This window comes from Phacochoerus africanus, chromosome 1, assembly GCF_016906955.1.
Source record: "Phacochoerus africanus isolate WHEZ1 chromosome 1, ROS_Pafr_v1, whole genome shotgun sequence".
NCBI classification, from domain to species: domain Eukaryota; kingdom Metazoa; phylum Chordata; class Mammalia; order Artiodactyla; family Suidae; genus Phacochoerus; species Phacochoerus africanus.
This window is the reverse complement of record NC_062544.1, coordinates 145,762,945-145,780,902: the sequence shown is the minus strand read 5'-3', so window position 1 is coordinate 145,780,902 and position 17,958 is coordinate 145,762,945. Positions and strand designations below refer to the sequence as shown.

Genomic DNA, 17,958 nt, shown 5'->3' with positions numbered 1-17,958 from the left:
CCTCTGAGTTCCATCTCTTTTTTCCCCTCGTACATGGGTTTAAACTAAAATACACATTACATAAAATTTAGCACTTTAAACATTTTGAATGTACAGGTGTGTGGCATTTAATACATTCATACCCTTGTGCAGCCATCACCATCATCCATCCCCAGAACTTTTTATTTTACAAATATGAAACTCTGCACCCTGTCAATGATGCCCTGATCCCCTCTTCCCCTGCCCCTGGCACCCACCATTCTACTTTATTTCTTTGTAAGTCTGACTGCTTCAGAGACCTCATATTAGTGGGATCACACACTGTTTATCCTTTTGTCACTGGCTTATTCTACTTTGCAAAATGTCCTGAAGGTTCACCCATGTTGTCGTATGTGTCAGAATTTCCTTCCTTTTTAAGGCTGAATAATATTCCATTGTGTGTAAAGGCCACGCTTTGTTTATCCATTCCTTTGTCAATGGTCAGTGGCTTCCACCTTCCTCTGTATGTTTTTTTGCATTCTGCTCTGGCCAGGGAATGCTCTTCCTTTAAATCCTCCTACATACCTCCTTTAATTGGTGCCTCAGCATTCAAATACTCACTTTTGTGCCTTCTTCCCTTGACATTTGGGGAGAAGAAATTTCTTTATTAAAGGGCAAAAATTTATTACACATTTGCAAATACCATGCATGTTTTTCCTTCCAATCTCATCTATTCAAATTTTCATTCCAAGAGGATGCTTCTGTTAACTTCCTCCCAGGCACTATCTGGGCCCTTTCATGAATAATCTCATTTTTACTGATTTTTTTTTTTTTTTTTGGAGAATGTGTGTACTTTTTTCAATGAAAAAAGTTAAGTGTTCGTTGTACACAATTTAGAAAATGCAGGAAAGTAGAAGAAAAAAATCACAGTTCTATCACAGAGAAGCTCACATTTTGGTGCCTTTTCTCACCCATCTTTTAATAACAATGACAATGATAACATTAACTGAGCACTTACTTTGATCCAGGTGGGTATTAGCACCCCACCTTAGAGGTGAGGACAGCGAAGCTGTGACTCAGCGGCTTGTATAAACCTGTCTATGAACCAGTTGTTAGTAACAGATTTGAACCTTCGCTCTCATTCTGCCTTCTTGGCCTGAGATAAGAAAATGGTTTGGATGGAGTCTGAGAGCAGCCATGGACACTGAATACTCTCCTAAAACCATAGACACAGACACATGTGCAGAAACCCATGTCTCTGGCTGAGCTGTCCTGGGAGCCATTGTGGGGCCGTGTGATCCAGCTGGAGCCTCAGCTCCTGCCCCTCCCCTTCCTCTTCGCTCGGAATCAGCTCCCTTCCTATTCTCAGTGTGAACATGGGGGAGGGGGGAAAGGGGTACTGTGGAAGTATGGGGGGGGGGGCGGTCCCCTGTTCCCTTGCATGGCCTGTAATGAGCTCAGTCAGCCCCTCATGGGTTCATTAACAGAGGCCACCAGACAGAACAGGAGCCCAGCTGGCAGCCGGGCCAAGCAGGCTGCTGGACACACTATGAAAGTCTAATTAGGGTGTGGCCCAGGCCAGCGCAGCTGCTGCCGGCCCTCTGCGCAAGGCTAATGCATCGGCAGGGCCCCCAATGGCTTTTGGGAGCAGAAGTCTCCAGGGGATGCTTGGGATTGCCCTTTGACCCTAGAGCCAAGCAGCACTGACCCCTGGCTGTTTCTTGTTTGGAGCTCTGTGCACAGATCTGTGCTGTGTTCTGGCCCCTTTGTCTTGGCTATCCAGGAGCCTCGTCCTGCTATCTTGTAGACTTTATTAAGAGTGTCCACATATATGCCAGATAGCCTCTCAGGGTGTGGGGACCGAGGCCCAGATCTGGTCATTTTATTCCTGTTACACTGAGCCCAGTGCCAGGTAGAGGTGGGGTGTTGGTGAGTGAGCCTGAGGAAGGGAGGAAGAAAAGGAGGAAGGAGATTTACTTGGTTTATAAAGTTCACTCTGGCTAAGAGATTTGTTTCAGAGAGGGAATTGATTTGACGAAGCTGTCACAGCAAATTAGTGGCAAAACTGGGATGGGCACAGTCGTAGTCCATTTGGATTGCTATTACAAAGTACCATTGACAGGGTGGCTTATAAATAGAAACATACTTCTTATAGTTCTGGAGGCTGGAAGCTGTAGATCAGTCTGCTGGCATGGTGAGGTTCTGGTGAGAGCCCTTCTGTGGCTTGTGGACCATTGGTTCTCCCCCCTCATGAGCTCATCTAACCTAATCACCTGCCAAAGGCTCTACCTCCTAATACCATCACACTGAGAGCAGTGTATCAACATGTGACTTCCATGGGGCCACTGGGCATCAGTCTGGCTTATGGTTTGTTGAGTGCATGAATGAAGGTCAGGTGGTAATTAGAGTGGCCCTGGGCTGGGGGTGATAGGAGGTAGGGAAGGGGACATTTGTCTTCTGGTTGCATTAGGAGCTTGGGGAGGCCATTTGGGTGAAGGGCCAGCTACTCTGGTACCTGGCTCAGGCACAGGGTTTCTGAGAAGACAGTGTAGACTTTCAGTGGCCTCCTTCACTGGGGAATTGGGACCACAAAGCCAAGCATTGGTTTCCAGAGTGTTCTGACCAGCAGCTGGGGCATCCTGCAGAGACTTGTCGGAAATGTAAAACCTGTGGCCTCCCCCAGACCCGCTGAATGAGAAGCTCTGGGAGTGGAACCCAGCAATCTGTGTTTTAACAAGCCTTCCAGAGGATTCTGATGACCATTCATGTGGAAGAATTGCCCAGTATGATGACTTTCTAGAGACTAAATTTTTTACAATTCACTTTTAGGCTTTGCTGGCCTTCCAGGCCTCTTGTCTTCCCCAGCATCAAACCATAACTCACCGCCCTCTTGCAGCTGGGCCTCGCTTGGGCCTACCTTGTCCTTTTCAAGGCCTTGAGTGGGGATCCCTTTCTTAGCAGGAGTGTGGCATGGAAGGTGGCACATGGGGATCTTAAAACCTGCCTCTTGGTGTAGGTGGATGTCCTTGAAACAAATTGGGTACTTCAAGGAAGCCAGATGTTTCCTGGAACTAAGACTTTTTCTTCCTCTAGAAAAGTGTTTTCTTAAACTCCGTTACTTTTCGATGTCTAGTTGAGGGGTGGGGGCAAAGAAAGAAAAGAAAGGATTATATACTCCATACCCCTTAGAGGTTCTCAACACACATTAGGGTATGGGAAGCTCTGAGAAATTTTGCAATAAGTAAGCCTGTTAACTTCTTTCTCAAAGCTATTTGACTTCTTTCTGAAGGCTATTTGACCATAGAATTCTCTCTCCCCTATAATATTGATCAACATTTTACCAAACCAGCACTCCTTGGGACCCAGTTCGAAAGCCCTGTTGAGACAAACTCTGGATTCCCTTCTGGAATGTTCACACTGCAGGTAAATAGTGCTTTGTGTGGGAGATGACAGAGCCCCCTTCTATTCTGACTCTCTTTGTTTTTGAGTCCCCTGACTTTCCAGGGGATATACCTGACAAAAATGCTCTCTCTGGAAGGTTAAGTGTTGGTTGCTGATATTTGGACAGCTGTGGGAAAAAGCAATAGGGAATTCTATTCAAATATGTTTAAAATGAGGGAAGTCAGAGTGTGGCAAGAGCTGGGAGGTGCTCAGCCAGTGAATAATGCTCCTCTGTGCAAAGGGGGTTTAGAGTACCTCTTAGCTTCGTGGAGCAGTTGAAAGGGAGAATTCAGTTAGCAACTAACTTGACTGTCAAGAAAATGCTTCTTTGGGGGGATAAAACATCACAGACTTTTTGTTTCCACAGATGTAGCATTTCCCTAAAAAGAGGCTGTAGTTTAGACTTAGCCTTCCAGGTGGAATCCTGAGGAGAGAAACACTTTTGTAGTGAATAAATGGAGCCTGTAAATGTGCTCAGACTGAGGAGGGGATGATGGGGGAGGTCCTCCAGGTGTGACTCGTGTTTCCAGTCATAGCTACTGCTGTTACTATGACTCCCATCACACCAGTGATACCTTCCAGAGCCAGTATTCTCCTAGGACACTTTGCCAGCTGAATCCTTCCTGATCACTCTGTGTCTGTGCTGTGCAGGTCATTTAATCTTTCAAATACCCCCACAGCCATATAACTGCATGTGAAATGCTCTACTGGATGGCTTATATGCATTGTCTCATTTAACCTTCATGGTAGATGTTGGGATCTTTGAGGCAGGTACCATCTCTGTCTTTCTAGCTGAAAACATTGAGGTTTTGAGAAATCAAATAATTTGTCCAGAGAGACACAGCTTGAGCAGATAAGTGGCAGAGCCAAGATTCTAATCATGGTTTAGCTGGCTCCAGAATGCAAAAATGCTCCTAGCTGCTTGACCCTGGGTATGTCCCCTCATCTCTCTTTGCTGGCTCAGTTTTCCTGAGAGTCACCAATCAGCCCAGACCAAGTGTGGGCATCAGAAGCTCCCCTCTTCTCCTGCTGGTCAGCTCCCCAGGGCCAGCTCAGAGCTCACCTCCTCCAAGAAGCCCCTGCTGCTGGACCCAGGCCCACAGAGAGCTGCTCCTCCCCTGGCCTCCCATGGTGAGCTGTATGTCACTCTCCTTGGTTGCAGGTCAGATTATCAAGGAATGACCAGTTCATATGTGTGCTTTACCCACTCCAGCCTGCCAGCTGCTTGAAGGCAAGGGTCCATTTCTAGTCGCTCTTTCCTCTCTCCTTTCTTCCCTCCTTCCCCTTCTCCCTCTCTTTCTCTATCTCTCCTTCTCTCTCTCTGATATACAGTAGAAGTTCTATCAATTTTTTTGAATGAATAACCAAAAAAGACCAAAGCATGACCAAATGCTTTCTTCAAATACTTGAAGGAACTAGACTTTGCTTGTGTGGCTGCAGAAGGAAAGAAGTCATGTCCAATGAAAGCATTTTCAGAAAGCAGAATGTAACTCAACCTTGAGAATGTTCTAGTAGCCAGAGCTGTCCATCAAGAAAAGCTGCCTTGGGAGGTGTGTGTCTCCAATCCGTGCAGGTGTGCACACAAAGGCCGGAGGTTTTAGGGGCACATTTCTGTAGTGAAGGCTGCTCAGACCAGATTGGTATTCCTCAAAATCGGGGAGGGGTCATTGGGAGCACATGGGTGGTAAATCCAGACTGATCTTTTCAATTCTCTTTCAGTCTTTGTGGTTACAGTTTGGTTCTAGTGTATCCTAACACCTTTCTCATCTCCCTTTAACAAATAGGCAACAGACCTTGGGCATTAGCTTCTGCCTAGGACTGTTTTGTTTTCCTTGAACCTGCTTTTTGAGTGACCTTCTATTTAGGGCAAGTGATGTTGGTTTTTTAAAATTTTATTTTAACTAAGACTAGGGGGAGTTCCCACCGTGGCTCAGTGGTTAACGAATCCGACTAGGAACCATGAGGTTGCGGGTTCAATCCCTGGCCTCACTCAGTGGGTTAAGGATCTGGTGTTGTGGTGAGCTGTGGTGTAGGTCACAGATGCAGCTCGGATCTGGCGTTGTTGTGGCTGTGGTATAGGCTGGCAGTTGTAGCTCCGATTAGACCCCTAGCCTGGGAACCTCCATATGTTGCGGGTACAGCCCTAAAAAAACGAAAGACACACCCGCAAAAACAAACAAAAAAAAAAACAAAAAAACAAAAAAAACAAAAACAAAAACTAGGAAAAGCCCTTTGTAAAAACAGTCATTAAGTAAAAAGAGACAGTCAGCAGGGAGGTATGAAGTGGTGGCAGCGTGCGGGTGGCAGAAGTCCTGAAGCCAGTGTGAAGCAGCCTGAGGGCCCCTGCCAGCTCTCCTGGAGAGCGAACGTCTTTCTCCCCCACTCTCTCATCCTCCACTTCTGTTTTCATGACTGGGAAGGACTTTAAGGCAGCTTCTTGAGTGGTCCTTGTGAAGCTATAGCCCCTTTTTCTCCTTCCAGTTTTTCCTTCTGCACCCACCCCCTCAAATCCAGAACCTGATTTCAGTTTTCTGGAATCCTCAGAGACTATAATCGGCAACTTCCGAAGTGTTAACTAGGACAAGAGTCATTTATATTTGGATATGCTTGATATACATGTATATCTGCATATCATTTAAATTTTATTCTGCATATCATTTAAATTTTATTATAAAATGAAAAATAAATGTTGTAATAAAGATTTTAACAAGCAGTAATATACAGGGAGTATAGTTTTGACTCAATTCCATTAAGCAAAGAGGATAATAATGACTTTCCATCTTACACTTTGCAAAGTGCCCCTCTCCCCCAGCCTGTAACTGCTTAAATCCTCCCACAAATCCTGGTGGGGCCCAGGGAGTCAGGGAAGTGTCACCATCCCCATATGACAGGCAAGGGACCTGAAAGCCAGCCAGGGTGGGCCTGGCTTAGGATCCCCCACTGGGCAGTGAAAGGGCTGGCCCAACAGCTGTGGATCAGAGCCCTTCCTCTGCCTGTGCTGTACACATCATGTGATTCACTCATTTTACTGGTAGATAAACCAAGGCAAAAGGGTCTTGCAGGGAATGAGAAGATGAGGGTGGCCAGATGTTGCCTAATGAGGCAGGGATTTTTGTTCCAGTGTGAAGAATACATGCAACAAGTCAAAAGGGAGCTCAGGAGCAGTGCTCAGAAGCACTGCTGAACACCAGACCCAGTGCTCCTTCACTTCAAGGTGTGAGGAACAAGGGAGTGAATAATTCTGCCTCAGGGCATAGGGGGAGTCTCTGGACCATTGGCACTAGGCCTTGAAGTGCACATAAGAGCTTCCTGGGGGAGAAGGTAGTAATGGCAGGAGGAAAACCAGCAATTGTAGCCAACCTACCATGGGCTGTACATCTACACACATCAGCCATTGGATTTCCCCAGTTGCCTAGTGAGGTGCTGCTGGTAATAATAGGGATGCCAGTCATAATTAGTATTATTATCAGATGCTGGGTTTGATGCTAAGAGCGTCTCTTGAATTACCTCATTTAATCCTTAAAGCACCACTGTGAGGGGGTGTTTTGAATCTTATAGGTAAGGAAAGAAAAGTTTTAACTGATTTCCCAAGTTCACCCAGCTGATGAGGGGAAGAACTGGTATTTGAACCCCAGACTTTGACTTCATTGCACTTCAGCTTGGGTAAAGCAGAACCTGCTTCTGCCAGGTGAACCAGTGGGTGTAGTTCTTTCCCTTGGGAATGGCTGTCTCAGGGCTGGCATCAGCCAAAGACAGCTTCTAGTCAGTGGATTTCAGCTGCATGAAGGGGCTGCCCTGCCCTGCAATCTCAGGCCCACTGTAAGACACCAACCCCTCACCTTGACAGCTGCTCTGCTTCCCCACTGGCTTTCCTACCCATTGATTCTATCACCGGCCCACTCAAAACCTTCATTTGGCCTTGACCTACAAAGTCCTTTCGGCTCTTCCCATCCTGCTTTCTCTTCCACCTCGCCCTGCATTACCCCAGCCTGAGCCAGATAGAACTTCTTTCAGCCCTGGAGCACCCATGTCCTGTCTGACCTCAAGCTTCGCACTCAAGTCTTCCTGCTGCCTGCAGGATGCACCTGTCTTTACGTTGCCACCTGGCAAACTCTTACTGTACTTGTTTCTGTGATTCCCCATCCACTCTGATGCAGAATTAAGTACTCCCTCCCTCCCTCTCTCCCTCCTCTGGGATCCCCTTCCTCACACAGCATAACACAGCAGACATCTGTTACTCTCCCTTGCTCAGCCTCCCTCCCTTCTTTTCATAACAAGACCAGATTTTCCCCTGGGGAATCATCCCTGAACAATGGTGAGCCTGTGCCCAGCATTGCGTCTGCTTGGCCACAGAGCTTTAATCCAGCGACATGCAATTCCAGGACTTTAGCTTGAACAATGGGAAAGGCTCTCTTTTTACTGGGATTGCTAGCAGTCGGGGTACTTTTGGTTTGGAGAAGAACTGCCAGGGAGTGAAGCCAGCACAGAGAGGGGAAAGCAGAGCTAAGAGATAGAGAAAGACCAGGTCCTATTGACATCCTTTGAGCCCCTGGATGCAGCTATGCCTGAGACCAACAACCTCCTATTCCTTTACATTTTTTTTCCAACTAAAAAATTTCTTGTTTTGGCCATGCATACAGCATATGGAAGTGCCCAAGCCAGGGACTGAACCAAGCCACTGCACTGACAATGCTGGATCCTCAACCAACTGTTCCATAAGGGAACTCCTAAAATTTCTAATCTTTAAAATTTTTCTTCCTCCCATTACCACCACTTTTGCTTAAGCCAGTCTGAAGTGAGTTTTTCTGTCACTTCAACTATGTGTTCTGATCCATAATAATAATAATTCTTGGTTTGCATTAATTTAAGCTACTAGATTGTGAGCCTTCTCAAGGCTCATCCTTGAGGAGTCATCTTTTTAATCCTCTGTGACTGGACAGTACCTAGCACATCACAGATACTCAAAAGATATTAGGAGAGAGAGTGAATGAATGAATGAATGAATGAGATTCTGCTAAGGGCTATGGAGATATACAAGGAAATATAAGAGATGGTTCCTGACTTTAAGAGGCTTATGGAATAAGAGATGAAACAAGCCCACATGTGCGAAGGACAACTGGTGGGTAATGAGTTGAGTTAAATAACAAGATAAAAGATGTCATCCAGAAGTAACTGTATGAGAAAATTAAAATGAGAAGTTCAGACAGAACATTCTGTGGATCTCAGATGATCCCTGGAGGAAAGACTCTTGAAGGCTCTAGACCTTGATGAGGGGAATTTTGCTGCATGGAGTGAAGAGGGGAAGGCATTTCACTTGAGTGAAGAGTTTGCTGAGATGCCCCCGAGGCAGGAATGCATGTGACTCAGGAAGAGCTAACCCGTTTCCCAGGTTTCAGCAGCTTCACATCCCTATCTTTAAACTGCACGCATGAGAGGGTAGAGAATAGCCATTCACTGCTATCACTTTTGCACTTCTTGTTAGGGGTTATCAAATATATAAGTTGGGGAATTTGGAAAAAATCCTTTATCAGGTCATGTGTATACGTTTGGTTTTGAAAAATATGGTCACTGTTGTCACAGAGGTCTGAAAGGTCCTCAATGGCCACTCTGTCCCTTACCCACCTATTCGATAGATGAGACAGTAAAGCCTCAGAGAGGCAGAACTACAACCTCAAGGATACACAGTCAATTAGCAACAGAGCCACAACCCAAAATATACTCTCCAACTTCCAGTATAGTAGCCTTGGATTCCTTAGGGGAAAAAGATAGATAAATGAAGAAATCCATTCCTGGCTCAGGGCTTCACCCACTGCCTGGAGCAAAGAGGGGGTTAAGGGAGAGGTCACGTGAGGCCAGTGGCAGATTGGATAGGCCCTAAATTCAGCTGAGGGGGTCACACTTCATCCTCCATGTCATAGGTCCATTTGCTTCTCTCATGGACCACAAGCAAGATGCCCGAGTGACCACGTAAACCCTCCTCAGACTCCTGATCCATTTGGGTTGCAGCCTATTATGGGTTAAACTGTATCTCCAAAAGTTCACATGTTGAGGTCCTCAACCCCCAGTACCTCAGTGTGACCTTGTTGGGAAATAGGGTCTTTTCAGAGGGAATCAAGTAAAGATGAGGTCATTGCAGTGGGCCTAATCCAACATGACTGTCCCTATAAAAGAAGGAGGAATTTGGACATAGACACATCCAGGGAAAACATCATGTGAACGAGAAGACAGGGCTGGGGGTAATGTGTCTACATGCTGGGGAACATCAGAGATGGCCAGCACACTGCCTGAAGCTGGGGCAGGGCCATGGAGCAAAGTCCTACCCTCAGGAGGAACCAACCCTCCTGATGTCCAGATCTCAGACTTCCAGCCTTCAGAACCGGGAGGTGATACATTTCTGCTGCTTTAGCGTCATCTGTGGTGCTTTGTTATAGCAGCCCTGTGTCCAGCAATATGCGGCCCAAGCACTCATCCTGTCCTTCCAGGCCCTGGTCCCTGCTGCCTCTCTGGCCCTGTCTCCACCCCTATCCATCTTCTCTGCACACAGAGCCTTCACGCTGACCGCTGGGAATGTGTTCCCTTCTCCCTAGGCCACAAGAAAGCCTATCCATTTTTTCTTGCCCCAACTCATCCTTCTGGGCACTTTCACCTCTCAGCTAATTGTTTTCCCAGCCCTGCCTGGCATCAGAGAAACAGTGGAGAGTGAGCGAGACATATGTAAGCTAGAAAGGGTTCAAAGAAACAAAAAGTAAATGGACAGGATGAGTGTCAGGCGTGGTAGTGCTGGAATAACAATAAAATAAAGTGTGTGCTAGAGACTGGGGAGAAACAGTGGAGAGTGAGCAAGACACGTGTAAGCTAGAAAGGGTTCAAAGAAACAAAAGGTAAATGGACAGGATAAGTGTCAGGCGTGGTAGTGCTGGAATAACAATAAAATAAAGTGTGTGCTAGAGACTGGGGAAGGCCTCAACAAGGAGAAGCATCTCAGCTAAGGTCTTAGAGACAAGAAGGACTCCCTCCCCTATTTATAGACTCTGGAGGTACCATGCATTTCTCCTTCATAGCTCCTATCACCTATGTCATTTCCTATTTACTTATGCAATTATTTGGTTGTCATCTGAGGCCCCATGACTCATTTTCCTTACTATTGTCTTGCAAAAAAGATGGCATCCAGTTAATATTTGCAGAATTAATGATTCATGCTCCTAGCAAGGACAATGAATTCCAAATCCTGCTCGGGGCAATGTAGGTAGCAAAAGGTTAACCACACTTTTGGGGCTCTGGAACTAATTGAGGTCATGATTTTCAGAGGCAGCTTTTTGGTAGCTGCCCAAGCAAGCCCAGTGCAAGACCTGGGAATGTTCTAGAAGGGAGCAGGAACCCAGAGGCAGGCCTTTGGCATCTTGGGGACAGTGTCAGTTGCAGGAGCTTCCCTTCCCCCCAGAGGGACCACCATCCCAGGCCAGTGGATTTGGATTCACCTGCAACATTGGGCTCAGCAGGCCTGGAAATAGGTTCTGCTTGCTAAGTGGAATTTTCTGGTCCCCAGCTGGGAAGCAGGAGAAGCTGGCTCACTGCGGATTTCATTTTCCTAACTCACCAGCTTGGCAAGGCCTCACTTCTCTAGCTGCAATCACTTGGAGCTTCATACTCAGCTCCCCTAGCCAAAGAAAGAAAGCTGTGACTCACCAGAAATTGTTGTTGCTATTTTCCGGCTGTAAAAAAGAAAATATATACATATAGATGTGAAAGTTCTCAATTATACCTTAGCTCAGCAGCTTCCACCTGCTGTGTAAACACAGTAATGCAAGACTGGAAAACAGAAAGGCCCTCAAGATGTACCATAGAGGATAGAGCGCCTGCCCAGGTTCACTCTGACATCTTCCAGAAGTGTGGCTGCAGCAGGAAAAGATGGCTGTGAGTGTGGAGAGCTGGGTCCCAGGTCAAAGGGGTCCTGTTTTCAGAAGGGACAAGTAACCTCTTGAAAAGAGGAGGCTGGTGTCTAGCTCTGCCATACATGGCCTGGATGCTGCTTCCTGCATCAGATGGCCAGCAGCAAGGTGATCAGTGCACTGGCCAGAGCTCTGCATTCTCCCTCGTCCTCCTCTGCCTTGCCTCCTGGGCTTCAGCCACACTGGCCTTTATCTGGTTCCTTAAATGCACTAAGCTCCCCTCCACTATTAGCCTTTGCCTATTCTGTTCCCTCTGCCTGGGACCCTCTCCCCTAAGGCCACCCTCCTGGCACCCTTCATCTAGCTCCCCCATCCCTTCCTTGAGAGCTCAGCCAAAAGACCCTTTCTTAGGGACACTTCAGTGACCCCTGGAATCAGCAGGTCCCCTTGTTATGTATCCTCACACACCACGCTCTCCCTTCTAGCACTTTCTGTAGCTATGACTCCATCCACATGTGCTGGACTCTCCCAGGGTTATCTGTCTTTCCCACTAGACTGTAGCTCCGTGGAGGCAGGAACTGTGTCTTTTGTGCTCCAGCTTTTATCCCTGGGGACTGGTTCATAGTCAACAAAATGTATTGAGTGAATGAATGGCAGAATGACCCTGAGTGAATGACCATGGAGCTGTTTTCTGGTGTTTAACACCAAGGTTGATAGTATGGTCTGAGTAGCCAGGCCCCAGGCATTCAGTGACTGCCTATGTAGTCTATGCCTAATTCCCCAGCCCTGTTTCCCACTCTTCCCCCATCACCACAGGACACCCTGCTTCAGCCCCCTCAGCTGTGTTCCAGGCAGTATGGACTCAGGGGAAAGTGCTCCTCCCCACTCCCAAGTCCTGAGAGCCAGGTACTATTTTGGCCAAGGTCACTAATGGCAGCTCTCCAGAGAGCGGTCATCTCTGCCCATGCTTGTGGACAGCTCTCTTTACCCTGACCTTTTAGTACACAAGAGAGCTGCCCCACACGAGGGGAGCCAGGGCTAGGAGATGATGGGGAGAGCAGAAGCAGCCTCCTATGCCGGGGTGGATGGAGGGGTGTGCCTCTGGCTGGATGGCACATCTTGGACAGTGTCTCTGCAGAAAGTGGGCTGGCACCTCATCCCTGTCCTAACCCTCTTCCAGGTCACCGGGGCAGAGGTTGCCTGGTGCTGCCACCTCCCTCCAGCATAGCCTCACCAGACCTCCTAAGGGTTTGCCCCTTCCTCCCCATGGTCATAGGCATTTCTGAAGCATTCCATGTCATCCCATGGTTTCAGATGTCATCCAAGTGCTTGTTGCTGGCCCCTACAGTTGTCTGTCTAGCCCAGATAGCGCCCTCTGAGTGATGCACAGACCCTGTAGACTTGCCATGTTCAAGTGGAACTCACCGCCTTCCCTCCCTGCCCCACTGCTGCAGGTGCTGGTCCTCATCTCAGTAAAGGCCGCTCTGCTCTCAGGTGCCCAGGCTGCAAGATTTGGGAGTCATTCTGGACATTGTCTTCTCCTTCCCAACCAGTCAGTTTCTTTCTTTCTTTTTTTTTTCTTTTTTGATTGTATTCAGTAATGCTCATTTTAATTTAATCATTATTTGACCCCAAAAAGCTCCATTTCTTTTTTTTATTACTCAGTGAATTTTTATTACATTTATAGTTGTACAACGATCATCACAACCAAATTTTATAGCACTTCCATCCCAAACCCTCAGTGCATCCCACCACCCCCCAACCTGTCTCATTTGGAAATTAAGTTTTTCAGTCTGTAAGTCAGTATCTGTTCTGCAAAGAAGTTCATTGTGTCTCTTTTTAGATTTCACATGTAAGTGGTAACATTTGATGTTGGCGTCTCATTGTCTGACTTCACTTAGCATGATAATTTCTAGGTCCATCCATGTTGCTGCAAATGCCATTATTTCTTTGATTTTAATAGCTGAGTAATATTCCATTGTGTATATGTCCTACATCTTCTTTATCCACTCCTCTGTTGGTGGGCATTTAGGTTGTTTCCATGTCTTGGCTGCAGTATATAGTGCTGCAATGAACATTGGAGTATACATGTCTTTTTGAGTCTTAGTTTTCTCTGGATAGATGCGCAGGAGTGGGATTTCTGGATCAAATAGTAGTTCTATTTTTAGTTTTCCAAAGAATCTCCATACTGTTTTCCCCAGTGGTTACACCAATTTACACAGCCACCAACAGTGTAATAGGGTTCCCATTTCTCCACACCCTCTCCATCACTTATTGTTTGTAGACTTTTGGATGATGGCCATTCTGGCCAGTATAAAGTGGTACCTCATAATGATTTTAATTTGCTCTTATGTAATAATTAGTGATGTTGAACCTCTTTTCATGTATTTTTGGCCATTCGTATGTCTTCTTTGGAGAATTGTCTGTTCAGATCTTCTGCGCATTTGTTGATTTTTTGTTTGTTTGTTTTTTGTTTGTTTTTGGTATTGAGCTGCAGAAGGTGTTTATAAATATTAGAGATCAATCTCTTGTCAGTCGCTTCATTTGCAAATATTTTCTCCCATTCTGTGGATTGTCTTTTAGTTTTGTTTAAGGTTTCCTCTTCTGTGCAGAAACTTTTAAGTTTAATTAAGTCCCATTTGTTTATTTTTGTTTTTATTGTCATTACTTTAAGGGGTGGATCTGAGATGATGTTGCTGTCGTTTATGTTGGAGAGTGTTTGGCCTGTGTTTTCCTCCAAGAGTTTTATAGCATCTGGTCTTATATTTAGATCTTTAATCCATTTTGAGTTTATTTTATTTTATTACTCAAATGAATTTATCACATCTGTAGTTGTATAATTCTCATAACAATCTGATTTCACAGGATTTCCATCCCACAGCCCAGGAACATCCCCCCACCCCCCAAACTGTCTCCTCCGGAGACCATAAGTCTTTCAATGTGAGTCAGCATCTGTTCTGCAAAGAAGTTCAGTCTGTCCTTTTTTCAGATGCGACATGTCAGTGAAAGCATTTGATGTTGGTGTCTCATGTATGGCTGACTTCACTTAGCATGATAATTTCTAGGTCCATCCATGTTGCTAAAAATGCTGGTATTTCATTCATTTTTAGGGCTGAGTAATATGCCATTGTGTATATGTACCACATCTTCTGGATCCACTCCTCTGTCGATGGACGTTTAGGTTGTTTCCATGTCTTGGCTATTGCAAATAGTGCTGCAATGAACATTGGAGTACCTGTGTCTTTTCGAGTCATGGTTTTCTCTGAGTAGATGCCCAGGAGTGGGATTGCTGGATCAAATGGTAGTTCTATGTTTAGTTTTCTGAGGAATCTCCTTACTGTTTTCCCCAGTGGTTGCACCAATTTACAATCCCACCAACAGTGTACTAGGGTTCCTTTTTCTCCACACCCTCTCCAGCACTTATTGTTTGCAGACTTTTGGATGATGGCCATTCTGGCTGGTGTAAGGTGGTACCTCACAGCAGTTTTGATTTGCATCTCTCTAATAATGAGTGACGTTGAACATCTTTTCATGTGTTTCTTGGCCATCTGTATGTCTTCCTTGGAGAATTGTCTGTTTAGATCTTCTGCCCACTTTTGGATGGGGTTGTTTGTTTTTTTGGTGTGAAGCTGCAGGAGGTGTTTATAAATTTTGGAGATGAATCCCTTGTCAGTTGATTCAAGTGCAAAGATTTTCTCCCATTCTGTGGGTTGTCTTTTTGTGTTGTTTAGGGTTTCCTTTGCTGTGCAGAAACTTCAGTTTGATTAGGTCCCATTTGTTTATTTTTGTTTTTATTGTCAATACTCTGATAGGTGGATCTGAGAAGATGTTGCTGTCGTTTATGTTGGAGAGTGTTTGGCCTATGTTTTCCTCTAGGAGTTTGATAGTGTCTGGTCTTATATCTAGGTCTTTAATCCATTTGGAGTTTATTTTTGTGTATGGTGTTAGGGAGTGTTCTAATATAATTTTTTTACATGTGGCTAACCAGTTTTCCCAGCACCACTTATTGAAGGGGGTATCTTTTCTCCATTGTATTATATTCTTGCCTCCTTTGTCATAGATGAGTTGGCTGTAGGTGCGTGGGTTTAATTCTGGGCTTTCCATCCTGTTCCGCTGATCTATATTTCTATCTTTGTGCCAGTACCATGCAGTTTTGGTGATTGTTTCTTTGTAGTATAGTCTGAAGTCCGGGAGCCTGATTCCTCCAGCTTCATTTTTCCTTTTCAGGATGTCTTTGGCTATTCTAGGTCCTTTATGCTTCCAAACTAACTTTAAAATATTTTGTTTGAGTTCTGTGAAAAATGTCCTTGGTAATTTGATAGCGATTTCATTGAATCTGTAGATTGCCTTGGGTGCTATAGTCATTTTGATAATATTGACTTTTCCAATCCAAGAGCATGGTATGTCTTCCCATCTATTTGTGTCATCTTTGATTTCTTTCATCAGCATCTTATAGTTTTCAGAGTAAAGATCTTTTGTCTCCTTAGGTAGGTTTATTCCTAAGTATTTTATTCTTTTTTGATGCAATTGTAAAGGGGGATTGTTTCCCTAGTTTCTCTTTCTGCTCTTTTGTTGTTAGTGTATAAAATTGCAGTTGATTTTTGTGTATTCATTTTGTCTGCAACTTTGCCAAATTCATTGATGAGCTCTTAACAGTTTTTTGGTAGCCTGTTTAGAATTCTCTAAGTATAGTGTCATATCATCTGCAGTTAGTGATAGTTTTACTTCTTCCTTTCCAATTTGGATTCCTTTTATTTCTTTTTCTTCTCTGATTGCTGTGGCTAGGACTTCCAAAACTATGTTGAATAATAGTGGTGAGAGTGGACATCCTTGTCTTGTTCCTGATCTCAGTAGGAATTCTTTAAGCTTTTCACTATAGAGAATGATGCTAGCTCTGGGTTTGTCATATATGGCCTTTATTATGCTGAGGTAGGTTCCCTCTGTTCCCACTTTCTTAAAGGTTTTTTTTTTTTTTTATCAGAAATGGGTATCAGATGAATATTTCTCATAAATGCACCCTGATGAATATTCCCAAAAGTTTTGCTCCCAGTATCCTTCCCCGACAACGAGCCACAGTCACCCCCTGTTTTCCCAGGAGATCCTTTAAGAACTGCAGTCAGGTCTGACCCAGATTGCTATGGATCCTCTGCTTTGTCCTGGACCCAGTGCACACAAAAGTCTGTATGCACCTTTTAAGAATGGGATTTCCCCTGGTCCTATGGAGCTCCTCCGCACAAGCTCCACTGGCCTTCAGTGCCAGATGCTCTGGGGGCTCTTTCTCCCAATGCCAGATCCCCAGGCATGGGAACTTGACATGGGGCTCAGAACTCTCACTCCTGTAGGTGAGTCTCTGATACAGTTACTTTCCAGTCTGTGGGCTTCCCCACCCGGGAGATATGGGGTTGCTTATATCACATAATCACCCCTCTTACCTCTTGATATGGCCTCCTCTTTGTCTTCTGGAGTAATATATCTTTTTGCAGGATTCCAGTCCATTTGGTTGTAATTTTGTTGTTTTTATGAGAGAAATTGAGCTCCAGTCCTTCTATTCTGCCATCTAAATTCCATCCCCCCACCCCAAACCTGGGTGTTTCTCGAATCCCTCAGCTTCCCTCTTGGCTCCCTTGAGCCCGTCCTGCACACAGAAGTCAGATGAGAATTACAAAGTGGAAGTTTACCCTTCTGTTTCTCTGCTCTTAACCCCTCAATGGTTCCCCACCAGCCCGAGGGCAAGGCTCCAACTCTCTACTGGGGCTTAAAGGCTCTTGGGTATGTGGCCTATGCCTAATTCCCCAGCCCTGTTTCCCACTCTCCCCCCATCACCCAGGACACCCTGCTTGAGCCCTCTCAGTTGTGCTGAGCTTACCAGCATGCTCTGTCTAGGCCTTTGTTCATCACATTTCTCCACCTAAAAAGTGCTGCTCTGTCAAATTCCATTCTAGCCTTTAGTACTCAGCGTAGAAAGTGTTTCCTTCAGTGACCCATCCATGCTCACCTTTCCACCAGATCTCCTCTGCCCCACGGTCTCCTTCCCATCACTATACTTATGAGGCTGCATGATCATATTTTTCCCTGTGTGCCCCCTTATCTGAGTAGAAGGCTTGTGGAAGCAGAGTCTTGCCTGCTGTGGTTACTGCTGCATCCCCAGCATGTCACCTGCCTGGCATGTACACCCAGAGACAGATAATGAATGAATAAAAGTCTGGATGAACTGAGGCCTGCATCTTCCTGGCAGCCTCTCACTTCAGCTTGGTGAGCTTGGTTGCTTTTGTGTACATTTCTTCTCCTTGCCTCCGATCATTCTGCCTCCCCAGTAATCCCATCTGAGGATGTATTGCCTTCTGCCCACAGATTCTGATAAGGAAAGCATCGTTTTTTCTGCTCTTTCTCTTATCCAGTCTCCCTGACCAGGTGACCTAATTAATGGTCCCCAAGCTCTCCCAGCATTTCCATACGTGTTCAAGATATTTTTACTTCATCCTGAAACTGTCTTTATGGCTATAACTTCCATAAGATTTTCATATTTAATTCCCCGATGCTGTTCAATTCTTGAATCCCAGGCTGAGCTAAGCCCCTGAAGTAATTTTGGTAATAGCTCAATTGTCTCATCTCTCCTTTAATCGTTCTTTTTCCATCACCACCCAGGAAGCAACAGAAATGGGATGTAAAG

At 45.5% G+C, this 17,958-nt stretch overlaps 1 protein-coding gene across 6 annotated transcripts in view; it reads left to right on the top strand.

The window, feature by feature from the left end:
- SRGAP3 (SLIT-ROBO Rho GTPase activating protein 3) overlaps positions 1 to 17,958 on the top strand; it is a 271,415-nt gene that overhangs the window by 126,234 nt on the left and 127,223 nt on the right. The window lies entirely within an intron of this gene.